At 38.1% G+C, this 11,613-nt stretch overlaps 1 non-coding gene across 1 annotated transcript; it reads left to right on the top strand.

Moving 5' to 3' along the window:
* Positions 1-6,305: 6,305 nt before the first annotated feature.
* LOC145678214 (5S ribosomal RNA) lies at positions 6,306-6,424 on the top strand. Its single transcript, XR_014130306.1, has one exon. It is a non-coding gene; the product is annotated as a 5S ribosomal RNA (ribosomal RNA).
* Positions 6,425-11,613: the final 5,189 nt, after the last annotated feature.

Here is an 11,613-nt window from a genome sequence, read left to right as displayed (position 1 = left end):
GTCTGCAAATGTATGTTCACTTAGGAACTTTTGCGAGGAGTCCGCACCCGGTGGACACCCCGTGAGTACGCCTCTGCACTTGACTATACTTCGAATTATACTGCAAACAGTTGTATTTTAGTTTCCCCGTTTAGTTCATCGATATCATTAACACAAAGAAAATAGATGTTATAGATGCGTATTCTCAGTTCTCGCTTTATATCCGGACGTCTGCAAAAATCTACTCCTTTTCTTTCTTTCACGCATCCACCAAACTAACAATGATTTGTATTATAATATTTGCGCATAAAATGTATATCTCATACCTTCCATGTTCTCAAGTATTCATAGACAAAAACGGTTACTTTCTGCGAACAAATTGTCCAAACACAGTGCAAATGTCATCTATAGATTGTCCTGGTTCCGTCTGCGTGTACATAACAATGCGTCATAATCATACATTGCACATTAAGGATATCAATTAATCTTCCCAAATTCCTAGATATGCCTGGCAAAAGTTCCGCGTGTTGTAAGGATATTACATTTGTACTACCGACAAGGTGGTATCTTCCAACATTGAAGTTCAATAAACCCCAAATGTGTCGGATATAGTATTTGATTTCTTGTCTCATTGTTTGCGTCAGAGATGTCTTCTCAAGTTAGGATTTACGATACATACAGGATGAGTTGTATATATTGTTGCTGCCAGCTCTATATTAATCCCATATTTGTAAACGAATAAAAACAGTATTCTAATTATAACAATGTGCTCACAATTAATTTTATTCTTAATTGTTATACGTATTGTTGATTAAAAATGAAAATGTTGCTAAGTGAATTTTATTAATATTTTCTGTTGCGTGATATAGGAAGTGAGTGAAATATTGGAGGAATATAGTGTGCGTAGCAGATGATGTGCAGTGGCTTTGGATCGCCTGTGATAAGGTAAGGCATTTGCTATTTTAATTAACACATTTTATATACTGTAATCCTAATTATTTTTATGTGAATGTGCTTACTACTTGTGTATTCAGTGGGACCGATGTTTTAATATGTATGGTCAAGCAGTGTCGAGCCTGGTCAGTGTGTGGATAGGTGACCATTTTTTGTAAATCGATAACATTTAACTTTGTAAACACGGATGAAGTAGAAGTATATTTATTTTATTTTTTACCTCAAATATGTAGGACACTTCTCCTTTGTACATCAATTATTATTATTAGTTCAACTTGTTTACAAGTTAAATGAAAAGAATAGTCGTTATCGTGTGATGATTGTGCTCATTAGGCTAAAGAAGACTCGTGATAAGAAAGAAAAGAAGAACGGTGCTCAAGTTTCGTCACAGCATATTCTCAAAAATTTACAGGCAAAATTCAGTGTTCTGCATGAAAAGGCATATTTGTACGAAAAAAAAAAAATTCTGCAGACGACAGAATTAAATAAAGTAATACACATGTATTTTAGAGTTACTGGTGTAAAATCATTACAAGTGCTTTGCCAGGTGGCCAATAAAAAGCACGAATACTATTTAAGGGAGCCAAAACAGGAGAAAGCTGGGGGCCTGAGCGATAGCAAGAATGTGCGTCCAAAGTGAACAGGAGCGAAGGCGACGCGGGTATACGTATAAGCAAGGGTAGTGGAAACCAGTTAGTTTTCGAGTTTCAATAGCACTTGTCATGCATCCATACTAGTAGCGCCCCGCTTGTAAACATTAAGTACACTATGCAAGAATACACCGCCGGTGGAAAATAGTACCTAATACAGTTATCTTTCATATATACTGACTTATTTTACAGTAGTAACCCAACACTAGTAAACGTAAAATAAAAGTGTATAACTTTATATTTAATTCTATCGCCTGGCTTAGTTTTTCACCTGTAAGATGTACTTATTTAGAGCAAGTTTCTTAACTAGCAAATTAAACCGAGAACCACAGCAACCATATATATATTCTTATGATGTACTTTTCTTTGAGTGGTGTTCTCTGTCTATTCAATAACATTTTCTCAGTTTAATGCTAGCAAAAAACAAAACAAAATCAAAGTGTTTCTATATAAATTTAGTTCACCGTGTTGTAATATCACATGGAATTGAAAAACGAATAGTCGAACCTCTGCTATCTCGATCAAACTTCTCAGGATGATATACTGACTTACCGCAGAAGTTCGACTGAATACGTTTCTCAGTTCCATGGGAGAACCTGGAGAAGCAAAAGCCTGCGCAACGGAAAATACTAAATAAACTTGTAGAGCAGGTCAAGATGTATCATCATGCCAAGTTTCATTCAGATCAGAGAAGTTTGGCTGCAGCCATTTTCATTACAAAGCACAAAATGGATGGTCCCTAACCTCGAGAATCTTCACAATTGTCGACGAGTTGAACTGCACTCATCTGATCAAAATCAAACTTAAAATGGCAGTTCACTTTCAACTGTTAAATAATATGATATGCAGGCTTCTGCTTTCCTAGTTACAGTCTATCCACTGTGGTATGCATATTAGTAGAAATGTGAGAGTGCATATTTATTAAAGATTTGCTTCAAAAAGCGATGAAAGACATAGGCATTCCCGCGGGCGGTGATAACAAGATGCCGGAAAACGAACAAGCAGAAAGAATATGGGCTGAAGAAGTGTAAACGACGACGCGGCGGCCCGTAAAGGTGTTGCCGTCCTATTAAATGAATAATATCAAAAGAAAGAAAAAAAAAGTAAAAAATTTCGCGCTCGTAATCAAGACAGAAAGCAACTAAAGGAAATCTTTGTTTTACGTCCCACGTTATGCCGCTTAGGCTAAAAGAGGCGCTGATTATGAGAAATGATTGAAATGGTGGTGGAATGAAGAAAGTGGGAGGAAACGGGAGAACCCCGCGGTAACCCACCGCACATAGTTTTTGTCCACCATAAAGTTAACTTGGCGGGGGCTCAAGACAGAAAGACGGTTGGAAAAACAAATAAACGATGTTCCATCCCGTAAAAATGTTGGCGACCTATGAAATCAATATTTTTTCTTAAAGAAAAAAAAAAGAATTAAAAAGAGAAAAAAAGGTCAAAATTTCGCGCTCGCTTCGCTCGCGATCAGCAGAGAAAAGAGGACGTGACGCACCCCTAAAAGTGTTGGCGACCGATTGAATAAATATTGTGGGTAAAAAAAAAAAAAAAAAAGTCAAAAATTTCGCGCTCGCTTCGCTCGCGATCAGCACAGAAAGAAGGACGTGACGCGCCCCTAAAGGTGTTGGCAACCGATTCAATACATATTGTCGGTAAAAAAAAAAAAAAAAAAAAACGCTCGCTTCGCTCGCGATCGACATGAAAAAGGCAACGACGTGACGCCCCGTAAAATTGTCGGCGACCTATTCAATCAATATATTCGGTTGAAAAACAAAGTCAAAAGTTTCCCAATCGCTTCCCTGCCGATCGACATAAAAAAAAAGGCAACCCCTTCACCTCTCCTTATGCATTCATCAGTAAACATACAACCATAGATCACAATACCACTCACATCACCTATCAGTTCTCCACGTCCATCAAGATCCAATCATCGCCCTGGCCCTTTATGATGATACACAACATTACATGTTATTGTGTGCATTGCCCCGCGTTACAATACATGACCAAAAAAAAAAGAGAAAAAGAGCTGCACTGCCTTCAGTGTAGACATGTTCGTATTCGTAGAAAATGATTTTAGGTACACGATAGTACAGTAATCTATCTTCACATGCTTCAGATGTGAACGATACCTACACATGAAGAGGGCTCCCGAGGTTTCCTTTTCCAATAGGATGGAGCTCCACCACACTTGCAGAATGACGAGAAGTTATGTTAATAAATATATCCCAGAGTGTTTCGTAACTCGCCCTTGGTCCTAATGATGAAGCGTTCTTCAGATGGCCCCGATGTCTCCACACATGATACTATGCGACTTCTTTTCACGAGGCTCTCAAAGATCACGTTTGTGTCCTAACATTCTCTGCAGATATGACACAGCTGCGATAGCGGATCACAGAAGCCTTTCCTCTCCTTACAAGAGACGTGTTCATTCGAGCATGGGAGTAATTCGACTATCGATCAAATATCTCCCGTGTCACGATAGTAGTCACTTTCAATTCTTCTAACGAAGGTAAGAAAAAATGCTATACAAACTTCCTTTCGGTATATAAAGGATTAGGGGCCCAGAGAATATTTTCTTTCAAGAGGATACATTCTTTTTCGAACACCCTGTATATAGATCCTCTAATTATAACTGCAAACAAAATGTTGATTTTGCAATTGCTTCCATGAGAGAAAATTCTGTGCACTTTCTTTCTGAAGGGCCGGGCCTAAACGTTTTCCTTAATCATTAAATTTAGTAGTTATCTACAATTACATAGTTTTCCATTGTTCTCAAAATAAAGATTTTTCTCTATGAATTGTTGAATGTTGCTAGGGATATTGAAGTAATTCTTTTTAGTGTTTTTTTCTTTACAATAATGTACTGAACGCCTGCATTAAGGAAGTTCGTGTGTCCATCTTGCAAAATGTTTCGTCTTTTTTCATGCCCACTAAGATAAATATTCATTTTGCTCTTTTCTCCGTATGCAAACCACATTTCTTAAAGGCAACATTTTCATACAAATGTAGTACTAAAAACTTCTAATTGGCAACATCTGGGCTGCGAAGAGGAAAAAGAAAGAAATCTCGTACGTATTCGCGCGCAATTCGGAATTAGCCAATGAAAAGCACAAAAGCGGCCACCATCTCTCTCTCTTTCTTATTAACGGTTTTGTACTTTCTGCAGTTCTATCAGTGCTGCTAACCTCTTACTATATCATTGAATATGTATGTTTATATATATATATATATATATATATATATATATATATATATATATATATATATATATATATATATATATATATATATATATATATATATTTTACAAAAAATCATACTACTACGGAATAATATTAAATGCCTGTAAACCCTCATTTCTGTTTGCACTTTCTGTTACACTACCTTCCCCGAACTTCTTTCAAGTTATTAAGTGCAGAACGGGGAGTTATACATATTTACTTGCGCTTTCACAATATCTGCACATTGTGTAATAATAGGAGACGTATAAAATAAAACTATATACTAATACGTATATATATATATATATATATATATATATATATATATATATATATATATATATATATATATATATATATATATATATATACAGTACACATTCCACTATCCGAGGCTTTCCTTTTCTTTTCTTGCTGACGATAAATTACGCTCTTAGAAATGTTGTCTGAAAACAATAAGAATATGTGCAAAAAATACAATCAGAGGTAGAGGTCTTTAACAGGAACTAAGCAAGGGAGTTGAAAAATTTTTTATGCATGTAAAAAATATAGACATGAACCAACTTGTGAAATAAAAAGACCAGAAAACTACTCTTTCTAAATTATGTGTAAACTTTTTACCGAAAACGAAAGTTGCACGAAAGACTTTTTGTCCCTTTTTTGGCCTCCGGTGCTTGGGGTCCCTGGTTCAATCCCAGCTCGTGCCGTGTGAACTTTGTCGTGCATAAAGACCGTGCTCATGGGTTTTCTCGGGTTTCTCCCGTTTCCTCCCACTTTCTTCATTCAGTACTCATCATCACCGTCTCCTTTAGCGTAACCGGTATAAGTATGCGACGTAAATCTAAAGATTTCATTTCATTTCCCTTTTCTGCTCATACTGCTGATTATGCGCGATTATGCCAACATCCAACTCCGCGGATAATCGTGCGATTACTGTATATACAACTAATACAGATACGTAATTACATTATCAGTTACAGTATCGGTTTTTATTTACTAATTTGCCTCACTTTATTTGCATCCCTGCAGTAAATAATTCTTATCGATAATAGTTAAAATGTATATTACATTTTAGTGCTTCACGACTGAATGATCATCTGCCTTACGTTATCTCGCAGCTGAAGAGGATGCTACACTGAAAACTACCTTGCGTTATAAAGGGTAAGTGAAACATATCTTAAAAATATCTTTCATACATTTCATTGTGTACATTAAAGAATGTAAGTTTGCCTTTTTCCTGTAATCAATACTTAATAAAGGATTTATTTTTATTTATTTATATACAATTTCATACGTGGTTCGTGATAGTAAACTCGATAGGACATAGTGGCACTATGAACATCCGAATCACTCATCATTCGAACATTCAAATATTTATTCGAATATTAGTATATTCCAAGTAATGTTAACGACGTTAATATGCTTGCCTTTATAGTTAATAATGTCAATTCTTACTTAAAACATACTTCCTTAACAGGACATTGAAGAAAAGGTAGTTGCCAACGGCCATACCATGCTGAATATACCGGTTCTCGTCCGATCACCGAAGTCAAGCAGCATCGGGCCTGGTCAGTACTTGGATGGGTGACCGCCTGGGAACACCAGGTGCTGTTGGCATCTCTTTTTCAAATTTCATTATCCTTCAAGTACGAAAATACTAGAAACATTAATTTTATAGTACTTTCAAGAGATAATTTATCAACATTATTTCATAGCGATTAATCGATATTCTAAGCGTTATACCCACTATTTCTTACACTAACAGCCTGTTTATTTGCACGGCACATTAAAATAACCTGATTTCCGATCCGTGTGCACCTACTACTATACTTAACACGGAATGTATTACCACTTTTTAAAAGTAAATTATTATGACTAAGTGTAGATCTCCGGCGAGTAAATGCCTTTCGTATACAAGCACGACACATCTCCGCTATGTGCTTTACTTTTTTACTAACAGCATATAGAAATTGGATTTCAAGGTGTTTCTACATAACAGAATGAAGCAAATTTCGTGATTTAACTCTTTCGAATAATGTGTTGGTCCTGACAAGGACCGTTTGAAATGAAAAATCTTGAAGAAGATTTTTACTTAGAGCTTGTGTACTTGGTAACAGCCTTCGTACCCTCACTTACAGCGTGCTTGGCAAGTTCACCAGGCAAAAGAAGGCGCACAGCTGTTTGGATTTCCCGGCTGGTGATAGTTGACCGCTTATTGTAATGGGCCAAACGAGAAGCTTCAGCAGCAATACGCTCGAAGATGTCATTAACAAAGCTGTTCATGATACTCATAGCTTTGCTAGATATGCCAGTGTCAGGATGCACTTGCTTCAAAACTTTGTAGATGTAAATGGCATAGCTCTCCTTCCTCCTCCTCTTCTTCTTCTTATCTCCCTTGGAGATATTCTTTTGGGCTTTACCAGCCTTCTTTGCAGCCTTTCCGCTAGTTTTTGGTGGCATGATGACTCACTCGTTCAGCAAAATTAGATGTGTCCGCCGATTTATCGACTTCATTTAAATTACAGTACGTGTTTCAATTCGCGCCAACTGCCTTGCTTTTCATTTGATGCACTCGGGTGCACGCTTGAAGTAGTAACAAAACTGACTTGATTCATGGGAGGCCGCAATTTTTCCTCTCATCTTATTACGAAAGAATATTGAACAATGTCTGGTCGCGGCAAAGGTGGAAAAGTCAAGGGAAAGAGCAAGTCCCGCTCCAGCAGGGCTGGCCTTCAATTCCCAGTAGGCAGAATCCATCGTCTTTTGCGAAAGGGTAACTATGCCGAACGAGTTGGTGCTGGCGCTCCCGTGTATTTGGCTGCAGTCATGGAATACCTGGCAGCTGAAGTTCTTGAGTTGGCAGGCAACGCTGCTCGTGACAACAAGAAGACTAGGATTATTCCACGTCATCTGCAGTTAGCTATCCGTAACGACGAGGAATTAAACAAGTTGTTGTCTGGAGTTACAATCGCTCAGGGTGGTGTTTTGCCCAACATTCAAGCTGTACTTCTGCCCAAGAAAACTGAGAAGAAGGCATAAATGTAAGACCTATATCTCATACAAATCGGCCCTTATGAGGGCCACAAACCCCTTTATAGAGGAGATTTACGATTGAAATGAATTGTTTTCGATATACAGACTCATCAAAAGTGTCTGAGATAGTTGCTTAGTGTCATTCGAAATTCTCGCTGCTATTCGATTAATTAGTATGTGTAGTCGTCGATCGTAATTGAAGCCCATAGGAAGTCACACTATCTTTAGAATACTCCAAACAGCGATGTGCTTAGTTCCCACTACATTATTAATTATAAGATCATTACCTTTTGTATTGTCGCTAGCTACATTTTTTTGATATTTGCGTACATCGGGCTCATATTACCCAGAGGACAGGACAGTCGAGCCCAGATTCTCAGCAATGGAAGAAGAAACCTCATACCACATATTCTCATGTACTTCATGCTAGACAAAGGAATTTCCAACATTCTTAAAGCACTCATGTTTCTCTCTTGCGTTGGCTTGGCTGAAATTACTCTGTTCAATATGTTCTCGACATTTATTATTGTTCATTACTATGCCCCAATGACATCATGAACAGAGCGGATCAAAAAACTTTCCTAAATTTCTTTTGCAACATAGTAATGACATTAAATGCACACTTAAGTACGATTTATTCTTTGCAAGGTCGATATTCATATTTGTGTGATATGTGTTATATGTATATGGTTTGTAATACGCAACTACTCTTATTCTCTGATCTCAGAACTCATTTGCTACTGTGCCCAACGAGCGAGCCTAGGTTTCTTGTAACTACTGCCTTTCTTTAGTAAATAATGTGAAGTATACAATGCATTAACCTACATCTCATATTTGTATTACTCTTTATTTTACTAACCCGCTACGAAGTGTCATTAATTTACATGTAAATCACAATAGACACTACCGCAAAAGAAAAAAATCGAACCCAAGACCACGTAAACAAGATAAAGGACAAGATTCAGGTTTCTAACGCATTATTCGCCCTCACAGCACAGTATAGAAGTTGTATAAGCCTCTATACGTACATCCTACTGTCAGAACAGAAATTCCGACTTGCGTTTCGCATCTCTCATGCTCGCTACTTCCAACAAATCGCCAATTTCCAACCAGAACCCCTTCTCCAGCATTAATACTGCTACATATGAATACGTATACATGAACGTACATAATGTAAAAAAAAACGTATGATTTTCTCAAATTAATCTCTCTACGTCTGTAATTTTGTGTGCATCAAAAGGCTTTAATGTAGTTACACGAATTCTTATAATCTAACAGAAAATCGCACAAAGTAAATCTTTCCCTTTATATAAATTTGTTGGCTCTGAAAAGAGCCGTTTATGCCATTTTATATCCAAAATAGGAGGAACCCCAACTTAACCTCCGAAACCGTACAGGGTTCTTCCTTGCCTCTTCAAGGCATACACAACATCCATAGCTGTCACTGTCTTCCTCTTGGCGTGTTCTGTGTATGTAACAGCATCTCTGATTACGTTCTCCAGGAATACTTTCAATACTCCTCGGGTCTCTTCATAAATGAGACCAGAGATACGCTTCACACCACCACGGCGAGCAAGACGCCTAATAGCGGGTTTGGTGATACCCTGGATGTTGTCACGAAGAACTTTACGGTGGCGCTTGGCACCTCCTTTGCCAAGACCCTTGCCTCCTTTTCCACGTCCTGTCATTTCGATATGTTACTGCTTCGCTCACCACACACGAGAAATACAAGCCCAAGCAGCCCAAGACTCGTGGTTTTGTTCCTTCGATCATGCAGGGAAAGCACGGAGGAAAAACACAAAACGTGTCTAAGCCAATGAGAACTGTCCTTTTCGACTGACTTTATCCAATGAGAAATAGCTTGATTTAACGGTTTTGCTCTTTATATAACTTGACTTCATTCAGCGCGCAATTATTTGAAACAAGTCGTGACAGTTGCAATGGCACGTACCAAGCAGACAGCTAGGAAATCTACTGGAGGCAAAGCTCCTCGAAAGCAGCTTGCCACCAAAGCTGCAAGAAAGATTGCTCCAGCTTCCGGTGGAGTGAAAAAGCCCCATCGTTACAGGCCTGGTACTGTGGCTCTCCGAGAAATTCGTCGTTACCAGAAGAGCACTGAATTGCTCATCCGCAAGCTGCCCTTCCAACGACTCGTCCGAGAAATTGCACAAGATTTCAAGACAGATCTTCGCTTCCAAAGCTCAGCTGTCATGGCTTTACAGGAGGCAAGTGAAGCTTACCTTGTAGGGCTTTTCGAAGACACCAACTTGTGTGCTATTCACGCAAAGAGAGTCACAATCATGCCTAAGGACATTCAGCTTGCTCGCCGCATCCGTGGGGAACGTGCTTAAGTTTGAAGTTCTGGCACTGAGTTCAAAAACGGTCCTTTTTAGGACCAATACACTACTTAGAGATGCTGTTATCCTAACAAGGATCTTGTCCATACTTGTTATCTTTTTTTTTTAAATTCTCACGCCGTATGTTGCATAGTTAATACATCTACCTTCGTTTTCCTCTCGTTTCGTATATCATCCTATCTTTCAAGTATATTCTTTAGTTTTCCCCTATGTTTACCGATTGATTATCTTCGTTTTATGTGGTCAAGGATTCGATTTTGCCATATGTTGCATAAGTTAACTTCGATTCAACCACTGTTTGCCCTTCTCAACGTTATTAATCTCATAGAACTCGCAGGCGAAATATGTACTTCTTCCAAGGTAGCAAAAGTAATATTTTCTCAGAGGTCGCTGCTGTTGAATGCAAACGTTAAACTAAACTTTCTTTAAGTGTCTGTTTGTACTTAACATCAGTTCAATTGTACACCTACATTTCTGCTGGTGTTACTATTTTTCTTTATAGCAATATTACGAATTATAAGACGGTATCCGTGGTTATTAGCGTGTTCCCTTTTCCTAACACTTTCTCATTACACCAGTATTTCCATCATTCATTAGGCGTAATCACCCGTCTCCTTTATCATAAAAATCATAATAGTACGACGTTAAATTGAAACAGTCTACTTCACTTTCACGAGTTGTAATAAGTTCGAACATTTCTTTCACCCCAGCCTTGAAAAGAGTTGATTTTAGTTTAGTGTCCCTTTCAGCAGCAAGGCTGTTTCAAACGTGGACCTACTTATTAACGTGCAATGCGAAACATTTGAGCTCCCACCGAGAATCGAACCCAGTCAGCCTGCAAAAGTTTTTCTAACAAATGCATTAAGTGCGTTTTCTGTACTGTTTCGCTACTTGAAGATAGGAACAAGGAAAAAGTAAGTGATCACAAATTGACATTACGTAATGTGTTCCCCATTTTTTTTCGAGTACACCATTCTTGACACCCGTGAAAGCTTTCTTTCCCCACCCTCAATTCCCCTCTGTTATAAAGCACTTACATCAAGAAGTGCTTCGGTTAAAAAGAAAACTCAAAGTCCCTTGCGTGTATACTATACATTGCTATGAATGAACATGTGATAATGATAGGAAAAGCACAATTTTACTCTTCTCAAAGTATTTGATGGCTCTAAAAAGAGCCGTTTTAAAATGTCAGATGATTTACTGACACATTTACTTCTTCTTTGGTGCAGCCTTCTTAGCACTTTTCGGTTTTGCTGTAGCCTTCTTTGGCTTCGGGGCCTTTGGCTTCTTGGGAGTTTTTGCCTTCTTCACTTTAGATGGTGATTTCTTAGGTTTGGGAGCAGCAGCCTTTTTCTTTTCACCAGTCTTCTTGGGACGTTTAGCTGCTGGCTTTTTCGCAGGCTTCTTCTCCTTTGA

Source organism: Thermobia domestica, unplaced genomic scaffold (assembly GCF_964235325.1).
Source record: "Thermobia domestica unplaced genomic scaffold, izTheDome1.hap1.1 HAP1_SCAFFOLD_2085, whole genome shotgun sequence".
Classification (NCBI taxonomy): Eukaryota; Metazoa; Arthropoda; class Insecta; order Zygentoma; family Lepismatidae; genus Thermobia; species Thermobia domestica.
Note: the sequence above shows the minus strand (reverse complement) of the source record. Positions and strands in the feature narration are given on the sequence as shown.